The sequence below is a fragment of the Mastomys coucha genome, unplaced genomic scaffold, assembly GCF_008632895.1.
Source record: "Mastomys coucha isolate ucsf_1 unplaced genomic scaffold, UCSF_Mcou_1 pScaffold13, whole genome shotgun sequence".
Lineage (NCBI taxonomy): Eukaryota > Metazoa > Chordata > Mammalia > Rodentia > Muridae > Mastomys > Mastomys coucha.
Genome location: NW_022196895.1, coordinates 14218720 through 14232565, shown reverse-complemented (window position 1 = coordinate 14232565; position 13846 = coordinate 14218720).

The following is a 13846-nucleotide window of genomic DNA, read 5'->3' as shown; positions in this document are numbered from 1 at the left end:
TTTGCTGAAGTTGTTTATCAGCTTTAGGAGCTCTCTGGTGGAATTTTTGGGGTCACTTAAGTATACTAGCATATCATTGGCAAATAGTGATAATTTGACTTCTTTCTTTCCAATTCATATCCCTTTGATCTCCTTTTGTTGCCTAATTGCTCTGACTAGAACTTCAATTACAATATTGAATAGACAGGGAGAGAATAGGCCATCTTGTCTAGTCACTGATTTCAATGGGATTGCTTCAAGATTCTCTCCATTTATTTTGATGTTGACTGCTGTATATTGCTTTTACTATGTTTATGTCTGGGTCTTCAATTCCTGATCTTTCCAAGACTTTTATTATGAAGAGATGTTGGATTTTGTCAAATGCTTTCTCAGCATCTAGTGAGATGATCATATGGTTTTTGTCTTTGAGTTTGTTTATGTAGTGAGTTATGTTGGTGGATTTCTGTATATTGAACCATCCCTGCATCCCTGGGATGAATCCTACTTGATCATGCTGGATGATCGTTTTGATGTATTCTTTGATTCGGTTTGCAAGAATTTTATTGAGTATCTTTACATCGATATTCATAAGAGAAATTGGTCTGAAGTTTTTTATCTTCATTAGGTCTTTGTGTGCTTTAGGTATAAGAGTAATTGTGGCTTCACAGAATGAATTGGGTAGAGTCCTTCAGTTTCTATTTTGTTGAATAGTTTGAGGAGTATTGGTATTAGGTCTTCTTTGAAGGTTTGATAAAACTCTGCACTTAACCCATCTGGTCCTGGGCTTTTTTTGTTGGGAGACTATTAATGACTGTTTCTATTTCCTTAGCAGAAATGGGACTGTTTAGATCATTTATCTGATCTTGATTTAACTTTGGTACCTGGTATCTGTCTAGAAAATTGTCCATTTCATCCAGGTTTTCCAGCTTTGTTGAGTATAGGGTTTTGTAGTAGGTTCTCATGATTTTACGGATTTCCTCAGTGTGTCTTTTGTTATGTCTCCTTTATCATTTCTGATCTTGTTAATTAGGAAACTATCTCTGTGCCCTCTAGTTAGTCTGGCTAACGGTTTATCTATTTTGTTACTTTTTCAAAGAACCAGCTCCTGGTTTGGTTGATTCTTTGTATAGTTCTTTTTATTTCTATTTGGTTTATTTCAGCCCTGAGTTTGATTATTTCCTGCCTTTGACTCCTCTTGGGTGAATTTGCTTCTTTTTGTTCTAGCACCTTAAGGTGTGTTGTCAAATTGCTGGTGTATGCTAAAAGACAGCATTTTCAACAAATGGTGCTGGCTCAACTGGTGGTTAGTATGTAGAAGAATGCAAATTGATCCACTCATATCTCCTTGTACAAAGCTCAAGTCCAAGTGCATCAAGGACCTCCACCTAAAATCAGGTACACTGAAACTAATAGAAGAGAATGTGGGGAAGAGCCTTGAGCACATGGGCACAGGGAAAAAAATTGTCAATAGAACATCAATAGCTTATGCTCTAAGATCAAGAATTGACACATGGGACCTCATAAAATTGCAAAGCTTCTGTAAGGCAAAAGATACTGTCAGTGGGAAAAGATTTTACCAATCCTACATTTGATAGGAGGCTAATATCCAAGATATACAAAGACCTAAAGAAGTTAGACTCTGGAGAACCAAATAACCCTATTAAAAATGAGGTACAAAGCAAAACAAAGAATTCTCAGCTAAGGAAAACCTAATGGCTGAGAAGCACCTGAAGAAATGTTCAACATCCTTAGTAATCAGGGAAATTCAAATCAAAACAATCCTGAGATTCCCCCTCACACAAGTCAGAATCAATGGCTAAGATAAAAAACTCAGATGATAGCAGATGCTGATGAGTTTGTGGAGACAGACTCCTCCATTGCTGGTGGGATTCCAAGCTGGTGCAATCACTCTGGAAATCAGTTAGGTGGTTCCTCAAAAAATTGGACATAGTACTACCTGAAGACCCAGCTATACCACTCCTGAGCATATATCCAGAAGATGCTCCAACATGCAATAAGGACACATGCTCCACTATGCTCATAGCAGCCTTATTTATAATAACCAGAAACTGGAAAAAAGCCAGATGTCCCTCAACAGAAGAATGGATACAGAAAATATGGTACACTTACAAAATGGAGTACTACTCAGCTATTAAAAACAATGACTTCATGAAATGCATAGGCAAATAGATGGAACTAGAAAATATCATCCAGAGTGAAGTAACCTAGTCCCAAAAGAACACACATGGTATGTACTCACTGATAATTGGATGTTGCCCAGAAGCTCTCAATACCCAAGATACAATTAAAAAACCAAGTAAAACTCAAGAAGAAGAAAGATCAAAGTTTGTATATTTCTGTACTTCTTAGAATGGGGAACAAAATACCCTAGGAAAGAGTTACGACATAGTATGGAGTAGAGTCTGAAGGAATGACCATCCAAATACTGCTCCACCTGGGCATCCATCCCAAATACATTCACCAAACCCAAAGACTATTGTGGATGCCAACAAGTGCTTGGTGATAGAAGCCTGTTTTAGCTGTCTCCTGAGAGCCCCTACTTGTGCCTGACAAATACAGAGGTAGAGGCTCGCAGCCAAACATTGGATTGAGTACAGGGTCCCCAATGGAAGAATTAAAGGACTCAAGGTACTGAAGGGGTTTGTAGCCTCAAAGGAGAACAACAATATGAACTAACCAGTACTCCCAGAGCTCCTAGGGGGTAAACCACCAACCAAAGAGTACACATGGTGGGACACATGGATCCAGCTGCATATGTAGTAGAAATGGCCTTATCGGTCATCAGTGGGAGGAGAGACCTTTGGTCCTGTGAAGGTTCTATGCCCCAGTGTAAGTGAATGCCAGTGCCAGGAAGCATGAGAGGCTGGGTTGGTGAGCAGGGTTAGTGGGGAGGGCATAGAGAGTTTTCAGAGGGGAAGTGAGGAAAGGGGATAACATTTGAAATGAAAATGAAGAAAATATCTAATAAAAAATTAAAAGAAGATAAATAAAAAAGGATTAGGCTTCATTATTGCATTTGCATTATGGCATTGTGACATAAATACCAGAAATAATGAACATAAAATAAAAATGTTTATTTTTCCTTAGGGTATTAGAAATGTAAGCCTGTGTTTGTTCAAGACTTTTGGCAAAAGATTATCAGCAGTAGTCCATCATGTTCGCTTCTTACTGCAGAAGTGGCCAGTTCACCTGATAATAGCCAGAAAGCATAATAATAATAATAATAATAATAATAATAATAATAATAATAATAGAGAAGGGCTATATCACTATATCTCCTTCAAGAATACTTCCACAGTGACCAAATTCACCTGAAATAGGACCCACCTCTTAAAGCATCCACTACCTGAACACTATGGTTTTAACACACAAGACTTGGTGGAATATTTCATATTCAACCTAAAGTAACCACCAACATTTTTAATCCATACTTTTACAAAAAGTCCTACCCAATTTTTAATAGTATATTCACAGTTAAGACTCATCTTATAGTAGAGTTTTCTCATCAATGAATACACTTGTTGATTTTTCTATTGAATACTGAAATACCTTTTCTTGGATATTTAGACTGTTGCTCTTAGTCTAATCTAGCAGTAGATAATTAATTCCATTGTCAAGATGTTCTTCCTTGTGTTAGAAGTTTAGTTCCATGGCAGAGTACCTTGTTATCATGCAAAAATCCCTGAGTTCAATGCTCATCATTACATAAAAAGTCTGTGGTACCACGTTTGTAGTGTCAACAACTGAGAGTAGAAGTGGGCAATCTGGATTGTCCTCCATCTTATAGGAGTGTAAGGGCTGTATGATATCCTGTCTTGAAAATAAATATATATACAATAATAGTTACACTCAATATGTTAAATTGCAGTCAGTTGACACTAAAAAAAAAATGAATGTATTCTTAACCTGTTGTTAGATGTAATTATTTAACCAGGCAAATGTTAAAGATTATAAAAGCATAATTGTAGAAAATATAGCCTACAACATATCTGAGCAATACAGCACCATTTTTTATTGCTCTATGCTGTAGAACTGTATAGACTTTACTGTACTGAAAATTGAAGGAAACTACTACACAAAGTATTCATACATCTAACAGAAAAGTTCCATTAAAAGCTAGAGGACAGCCTGTGTTCACACTAACATTTTATCTCACTATAGATAGATAGATGATAGATAGATAGATAGATAGATAGACAGACAGATAGGTATAGACATAGATATAGATAAGATAAAGATATAGATATAGATATAGATATAGATATAGATATAGATATAGATATAGATAGTGGTAACATTACTAGTTCATGGGAAGTTTTTAACCATGACATTCAACAGTGATGGGAGATAGTTTTGATAACCATAGCTTTAAGGGTACAAATGAATAGAATCTATATAATAAGGTAACTATGCTATAGTACACATGATAATCCCCATGAATAATACAAATTTTATCTTTCCCAAAACCATGCATAGTGTCAAGGTTGAGATACTCTGGCTTACAGAAATTATTTATGTCACGTGTTTTTCAGTAAGTTTCTATAAAATCTATAGCAATGAGACTAGCTAATATTTAACTGTTTTTGAACTCAAAATCATCAAATATTAATAAAAGTATAAGAACTAAACTAGAAAGTGTTTATTTATGAATTAAATTCAGTTCATAAAATTCCAGCTTTTCTGCCATGTCTGATGTATACTGGGAGTGGTATACTTTTGAGTCAAAGTTTGACCATTGGAAAAAACAATATTTGGGATCCTTGAGATCTGTGCAGTCTACTTCTATTTAGGGTTATCGTTCTGATTTGATTCAAGATGGAAAGAGTAAAAGCCACTTAAAAGAGTCCGAGATGGAAAGTTAGCAACCTAAGACTCTTCAGTGTGCCCTTATGTAATCTTGAGAGCAGAGAAAACGTTCAGGTCTCAGCAGCAAATCAATCCATTTGTTACTGTAGCAGTGGCTTTAGTCTCTGCTGCAGCCTAACTCTCCACTTGACCCCTCTAAATGATACTAGTGGGAAATGCACACATAATCTATAACTTTTTAACCCTCTCCCTGGCACATCTCCTCAGTCCTTGCAGGAGGCTTTAGTCAATGATCATTTTGTGTTTCACCAACCCACCCTCCATCACAGGAGTATCACTGGTTCTAAGCTGAACTACTCACAGCCTCTCCTGCATACTTTCTGTTTGACAATGATGAAAGAAGAGAATAGACTACCTTAAGGCTCTCTAAGAATCCAGACCTCAAATTGGCTTACTACTAACCCTTTCCTGGTTCCTCTTCTTTATTTAGTTTTAATTTAGAGAGAGAGAGAGAGAGAGAGTGTGTGTGTGTGTGTGTGTGTGTGTGTGTGTGTTTGGGTGTTTTTGATGTCAGAGAATATATTTATGTAGGATCCATTCTCTCCTTTCACCTTTACATAGATTCCAAGTATCAACTTCAGGTTCTCAGGCTTATTCAGGAAGCCCCATTATCCACCATGTCATTTTGTCAAGCCTTTGTCTCTTGTCTTAATCACTAGGTATTGTGATTTTCCACTTTTTGGTGAAAGACTAATTTCATATATATGCAAGACAGATTCCTTATATATTTTGATCTCCTTATTTGTTATTTTCCTTTCACGAATTTAAGGCAACCTACAAAAGGGTATTCTAACCCTTATGCACTATCATACACTGTCCTAATTTAATAGTTAGTGTTTTCTGCCCTCTCTTATAACCCAGATCTGGCCCTAGACAGTTTCCTTCATTATCTCACTTTCTGCCTAATGACACATTACCATCTCCTGAGGACTGTTGAGATATCCTCCAACCCTCCAATGATCTCTTATCAAATTTTATCATTGATTCACCCTTACTCTTAAGAGAGGTAAAGTGATCATGTAGGTTTTTTTATGTCATTCCCTGGCATTGCGAAATTGGATAGGTTACTAATTTTCTACGTGCTTCAATTTTCTCATCTTTAATGTGAAAATGATACTAGCATTTTCTTCTATTACTTCTATGACACAGAACACTTAAAGCACTTCACAAAGAGATACACTCCATTAATTATATTATCACTAAACAAGAACATTAAATTCCATCATATACTGAAACTGACTTTTAACTAACATAGTAATTTTTAATTTAACTCTCTTAAGAGTTCATAAACAGAAATCATGTTAACTATAAGGAAAATAATTAAATTTCAGTTTCTACTGTTATTTCTTATATTCTGTTGTCTAAATTTATTCTTTAAGAATATGTTTTGCACATTTCTTTAGGTGCTTCCCAGCTATTTGGTATTCTTCAGTTGAGAATTCTTTATTTAGCTTTGTACCCCATTTTTAATAGGGTTATTTGGTTCTCTGGAGTCTAACTTCTTGGGTTCTTTGTATATATTGGATATTAGCCCTCTATCAGATATATGATTGGTAAAGATCTTTTCCCAATCTGTTTGTTGTTGTTTTGTCCTATAAGACTGTGTCCTTTGCCTTACGGAAGATTTGCAATTTTATGAGGCCCCATTTGTCAATTCTTGACCTTAGAGCATAAGCTATTGGTGTTCTGTTCAGGAAAATTTCCCCTGTGCCCATGTGCTCAAGGCTCTTCCCCACTTTCTTTTCTATTGGTTTCAGTGTATCAGGTTTTATGTGGAGGCCCTTGATCCACTTGGACTTGAACTTTGTACAAGGAGATAGGAATGGATCAATTTGCATTCTTCTACATGCTAATCACCAGTTGAGCCAGCAGCAATTGTTGAAAATGCTATCTTTTTTTCCACTGGATGGTTTTAGCTCCTTTGTCAAAGATCAAGTGACCATAGGTGTGTGGGTTCATTTCTGGGTCTTCAATTCTGTTCCATTGATCTACCTGCCTGTCACTGTACCAATACCATGCAGTTTTTATCACAATTTCTCTGTAGTACAGCTTAAGGTCTGGGATTGTGATTCCACCAGAGGATCTTTTATTGTTGAGAATAGTAACATCCTTAGTCATCAGGGAAATGCAAATCAAAACAACCCTGAGATTCCACATTACACCAGTCAGAATGGCTAGGATAAAAAACTCAGGTGACAGCAGATGCTGGAGAGATTGTGGAGAAAGACGAACACTCCTTCATTGCTGGTACAACCACTCTGGAGATCAGTTTGGCAGTTCCTCCAGAAATTGGACATAATACTACCAGCGGACCCAGCTATACCACTCCAGGGCATATATCCAGAAGATGGTCCAACATGTAATAAGGACACATGCTCCACTATGCTCATAGCAGCCTAATTTATTATAGCCAGAAACTGGAAACAACCCAGATGTCCCTCAACAGAGGAATGGATTCAGAAAATGTGGTACGTCTACACAATGGAGTACTACTCAGCTATTAAAAACAACGAATTTATGAAATTCTTAGGGAAATGGATGGATCTGGAGAATATCATCCTGAGTGAGGTAACTCAGTCACAAAAGAACACACATGGTATGCACTCTCTGATAAGTAGATATTAGCCCAGAAGATCAGAATACACAAAGTACAAACCACAAACCACAAGAAACTCATGAAGAAGGAAGACCAAAATGTGGATACTTCCTTCCTTCTTCAAAGAGAGAACAAAATACCCATGGAAGGAGTTTTAGAGACTAACTGTGGAACAGAGACTGAAGGAAGAAGAATCCAGAGACTGCTCCACCTGGGAATCCTTTCCATATTCAGTCATTAAACCCAGACACTATTGTGGCTGCCAACAAGTGCTGGCTGACCAGAGCCTGATATAGCTATCTCCTGAGAGGCTCTGACAGTACCTGACTAATACAGAAATAGAGGCTCACAATCATCCATTGGAATGAGTACAGAGTCTCCAATGAAGGAGCTAGAGAAAGGACCCAAGGATCTGAAAGGTTTGTAGCCCCTTAGAAATAACAACAATATGAACTAACTAGTACTCTCAGAGCTCCCAGGGACTAAACCACCAACCAAAGAGTACAAATGATGGGATTAATGGCTCCAGCAGCATATGTATAGCAGAGGATGGCCAAGTTGGTCATCAATGGGAGTAGGGGTCTTTGGCTCTGTGAAGGTTCTATGTCCCAGTGTAGGAGAATGCCAGGGTCAGTAAGCAGGAGAGGGTGGAGTGGTGAGCAGGAGGAATGTGGAGGGAACAAGGGTTTGTTTTTGGTTTTGTTTTATTTTTTTATTTTATTTGTTTTCCTTTTTTCAGAGGGGAAACTGGGAAAGGAGATATCGTATGACATGTAAATAAAGAAAATATCTAATAAAAAGAGAATGTTTTGCTCATATATCTCTTGAATTCTATTTCTCTTTTTGAATTCAAGTTTTCTTTAAATTTAAACGTTTAAATTATGATTACTAATTTTATTGTTTGATCCTGCTTTTCCATAGTCATTAATTTTTAGTGTGTGTGTGTGTGTGTGGTGTGTGTTTGTGTGTGTGTGTGTGTGTGTGTGTGTGTGTGTGTGTGTGTGTGTGTTTTGCAGGGTAGCAGTTATGTGTATCTGACTGAAGGTATCACTCAGGCTACAAGAGGGAATCTTACCCAGTTCCTCTGCAAAAGCTGTGTTTGTTCTTTCTTATTTACTGAACTCTCTCCAGTTCCTTTTTCATATACTTTGATCTATGGGACTGACATTATAAAATGATATTCAATTCACACTGTCTCTTGATATAAATGTAATGTTAGTTATTTATAATTTATTATGGTAAAAGCATCCAGTGCACCCTTATGCCACTGTAATGTCTTCATCATGGAACCACTGCAATAGAGAAAGAAGACAATGGGCCAAGATCTCTGAAAGTGTGACCTGAAGTTAATCTTCTTCTCTGAAGTTACTTTTTATGGAATGTGGTCACAGTCAGGAAAGATGCCCACACTAATATATACCTAGAACTGAGACTGTCGCTTTGTATGAAATTCTACTTTTCGCTATTTTAAAGCAAGCTCACATATGCTTCTCAGCAGTTGTTGCACCAGTTTTCAGCCCCATCTTTAACACCTAGAATGAAAGTACAAAGGGTGCAAGTCTTGTGCATAGGATGCAGGTCTCTCTCATATACAGTGTACAGGTCTCACACAGATGACTTCTTCATTCCTTGCCAGGCTGAGGATACCTGTATCTGCACTTTAATGACAGGTTTGCTAGAAGTAGAATTCTTGGTTAGTAAAGCTTTTTCTTTGTTTGGATTGGTTCTGGTCCATTAGCATTTGAACACACTATCCCACATGCTTCTCTGTTTTAATAATGTTTGGCCTAAAATGTGTAGAATAATCCTGAAATATATATATATATATATATATATATATATAATAGGAATATGTGTATTAAATTATTTTCTTATTTTGTCACAGTATCAGAATATTGACTAAACAGATATTTATTCATAAATTTGATTTTTGGTTTCTATGTTTCCACTTTTAAATTTAGGTTTTGATTCTCTTCTCTTGCTTGTAAAATTGAAAGCTATTAAAAGTCATTCATTCTTTACTAAATTAAATTAATACTGTAGCCCATCCTAATAGGCTTTAGTACTTTAGTCACACTAAGAAATTCCTTATAAAGCATCCTACTAGTAGTCTCCATCTTTGTAAATATGTCAGTGAATAAGTAGTACTTATACTAACATTTTGAGGAAGCAATCATAGTCCACACATTTTTAGGTTTTATATTTTTAAATTTCGGAGAGTTTAATGTAGAGTAATTTCCTCCTAGTTCAAACTTTCCACCTAGGAAAGAAAGGGAAAGTTAATGAGGCTCCGGAAGTAAACAAACTTGAGATGTCTAGAAAATTCACAAGATTTAAAAAGGCCCTTCCTCTGCTCCCTCCCCTGCACAATTGCTCTTTTAATCAGAACAGTTAAGTGACAGGAGTCTCTGTAGAAATGGGGAATGCATGTTTGTTGCAGAAAACCCTCACTTAAACGTTAAGCAGAGTTCAGGGAACCCCTCAGAGTGGGAGGAAAGACTGTAGGAGCCAAAGGATCCAGGATACCAGGCCAACATGACCCACAGAATCAATTATGGAAGGATCAAGGGGGCTCACAGAAAGCAGCTATCACAGGTCCTGCCTGGACCTGTGTTATGTTCTCTTGCATTTGTGCCCTGGGTTTTGTGGGACTCCTAACTGTTGGAGTGGAGGTGTCTCTGACTCTTTTGCCTGCACTTGGCACTCTTTTTCTTCTACTGATTGCCTTCTCCTGCCTTGGCATGGGAGTTTGGGTGTAGTCTTATTGCTTCTTTTTATGACATGTTAGGTTGATATCACTAGTATTAGATTGAGATCACTAGGAGGCCTGCTCTTTTCTGAATGGAAACAAAGAAGCAGTAGATCTGGGAGAAAGAGAAGGAGGAGTATAACTGGGAGTAAAGGAGGGAGGGGATGCAGTCAGGTTATATTGTAAGAGAAAAATAAATTTTAAAAAAGCGAGAAAGAAAGGAAGGTCAAAAGGAGTGATTCTGTGGGTTAAAAGTGGTTGTTGCACATGCATGAAGATCTGAATTCAAATTTATAATACCTATATAAAAACCCAGACAAGGTCCTATGTTTGCTGCAGTCCCAGAGGGGGGTCAGCAAGTTCACTGGGGTTTACTGGCCGCCAGCCAAGCTCTGGGTCCAGGGAGAGACTATATCTTACTAGAGCAAGCTCCAGGTTCAATGAGAGAGAGAGAGAGAGAGAGAGAGAGAGAGAGAGAGAGAGAGAGAGAGAGAGAGAGAGAGAGAGAGAAATGGAGACACAGAAAAAGAATTTATAAGGCATTCTATTACCGCCAAAACTTCAACCCAAGCCAGCTAAGGCATCAAAAAGAACTGGTCAGGACATTTTAGTGAGTGCTATGCAGACATATTTCTCTCGTGTTCTAGAAAACCAAAGTCTCATTCATTTTTATTTCAAAGCAATTTTCACAAATGGGAGTCAAAATTGCCATTTTGACAGAAAGCATTTATCTAAAAGAATATTATAGACCTCTGCACAAGGCAAGACAAATGAAAATAGTTTGACAAAATACAAAATTTATGTTGAGAATATCAAAAAGTTTCTTCAGGAAACAAATTGAGCAACCAACTGACAAACAAAATCCAGTTTGGTAGGTTTACATCAAATGCATATGTAGGTTTACATCAAATGCATATGTAGGTTTACATCATCAAATGCATATGTAGGTTTACATCATCAAATGCATATGTAGGTTTACATCATCAAATGCATATGTAGGTTTACATCAAATGCATATGTAGGTTTACATCAAATGCATATGTAGGTTTACATCAAATGCATATTTACCACGTCCTATTAGATATAGGAAGCTCTCATCATGATTTAGTTACTTATTTTCTTTTCTGTGGTACTAAACTTATTGCCTTGCACACACAGTAGACAACACTCTACCACTCAACCATGTCTCTGTCCTGTCTCAGTTTTGGTTATGCAGGACATCAAACAAAGCACATTGAATATACAGGAACAATGTTGGCTTGTTTACCCAGGATGCATGTGTGAGGACATGCATTTGATGCCCAGCATCAAGTTAACTTAAAGAACACAGAATAAATATTTTACAAACACTTAAAAAGCAATGTGCACCTAACTGTGAGTGATTAAGTCCTTTAAGACAATCTGCATAATAATGATAACCATCAAATATGTTTTCTTCAATGTCTCCATCTTGTGATCTTTACTGCAATCTGAAATCATAGAATGCTGTCTTAATTCATACTATTGAATTATATGATAAGAAAATTCAGAGACTGGTAAAATGCATTTTGTCATGTTTATAAGTTCTACTTTATATTAGTGAAAATATGGCAAATATTTTACAACCACAGGAATTCCTCAACCTATGATGGTTAACCCTTTGTAAACTGAAATTGTTATAAAATGATTTTAACCAAAAACTCTACTTAGCAACAGTGCACTGGGCATATCCATTGCACAGCAGCAGGACTGTGTGGGTGTCTGGTGGCTGCACAGTGGCAGGACTGTGTGGGTATCTAGTGGCTGCACAGCGGCAGGACTGTGTAAGTGTCTGGTGGCTGCACAGCAGCAGAACTATGTGAGTGTCTGGTGGCTGCACAGCAGCAGGACTGTGTGGGTATCTGGTGGCTGCACAGGAGCAGGACTGTGTGGGTGTCTGGTGGCTGCACGGCAGCAGGACTGTGTGAGTGTCTGGTGGGTGCACAGCGGCAGGACTGTGTGAGTGTCTGGTGGCTGCACAGCGGCAGGACTGTGTGGGTATCTGGTGGCTGCACAGCAGCAGGACTGTGTGAGTGTCTGGTGGCTGCACAGCGGCAGGACTATGTGGGTGTCTGGTGGCTGCACAGGGGCAGGACTGTGTGGGTGTCTGGTGGCTGCACGGCAGCAGGACTGTGTGAGTGTCTGGTGGGTGCACAGCGGCAGGACTGTGTGAGTGTCTGGTGGCTGCACAGCTGCAGGACTGTGTGGGTATCTGGTGGCTGCACAGCGGCAGGACTGTGTGAGTGTCTGGTGGCTGCACAGCGGCAGGACTATGTGGGTGTCTGGTGGCTGCACAGGGGCAGGACTGTGTGGGTGTCTGGTGGCTGCACAGGGGCAGGACTGTGTGGGTGTCTGGTGGCTGCACAGGGGCAGGACTGTGTGGGTGTCTGGTGGCTGCAGCTATCTGGTACCTTGAATAACATGAGAACTTTGCACTGCATCCCCATGGCCCAGAAAACCTCCAAATTTCAAACTCTAGCTGTGCTTATTACTGAAGCATCATGAAGAATAAATCACATAATTTAGACAAAGTCATAGGCAATTTAACTGTACTTGATTTATATTTCCATTTTCAAATAATACCCCTTTCAGATTTTTTTGAGTTTTCAATTTTAAACATATAACATTTAATTTTCAAATATTCCATCTTAGTGCATATATACAGATGTCTGATTTTTGTGCTCTATGAAATAATTTTTAAATTATAAATACACAGTCAAAAATCATTTCTTGGGTATCTATATGCACAGATGAATTAAAATATATAATGTTTTTCCATTTGAAATGTTGTTATAATGATCTATTGGAAAAAAATATTATAATGAAAGATTTCCATCTTGTGGGACTCTTTTTCCACAATAAAAATATTCTCCTTGCTTTAAGTTTTCCCTGAGCTTGTATTTGGAGAATGTCAATTGTTTCTGAAATGTCCTAGATCATCACTGCTTTGATTTCAGTTTATTTATTAATTTTATTAATAAATTGTGTAAGTGCCTGTGTGTATGTGCACGAGCTTGTGCCACAGGGAATTTCTAGAATAACTTGTGGGGGTCAGTACTCACCGTTTGCCTCTTGTGTTCTGGGGACTGAATATCATCAGGCTTTGTAGAGAAGTGCCTTTACCTACTGAGCCAGGTCTCTAGTTCAAATTTTAAAGATTACTTTTTGTTTGTTTGTTTGTTTGTTTATTGTTGTTGTTGTGAGACTTGTTTCCTGTATAACAACCTGGCTTTCACTCCTGCCCTCCTTCCTGCACTGTGGTCACGTGAGTGGGCTATGATGCTCCATTCCTGGGTCCTTCCAAAGAAATCTGTGCTATTCTTCTTTTAGGTTTCAGAAAGAGCAAAGTGGGTTAGACTAAGTAGCCAGGAGAAGATCAGTTATTTCCCAACTGAATCAATCTCTCATTGAGTCTTTCATCCAACCTTAGCATATCCACAGATTCTCGTTACGTGGAAAGGATGTTTTAAACAACAGGGTAAAATGCCGTTAACAAAAAGCAACCTTAGAAAAACACTATCCAGAAACAAAACTAAAACTGAAATTCTTTTCATGGAGCAGTATCTCTTAAACTAAAACTGTTGTACAATACACGAATTTACACATGGAAATATAAA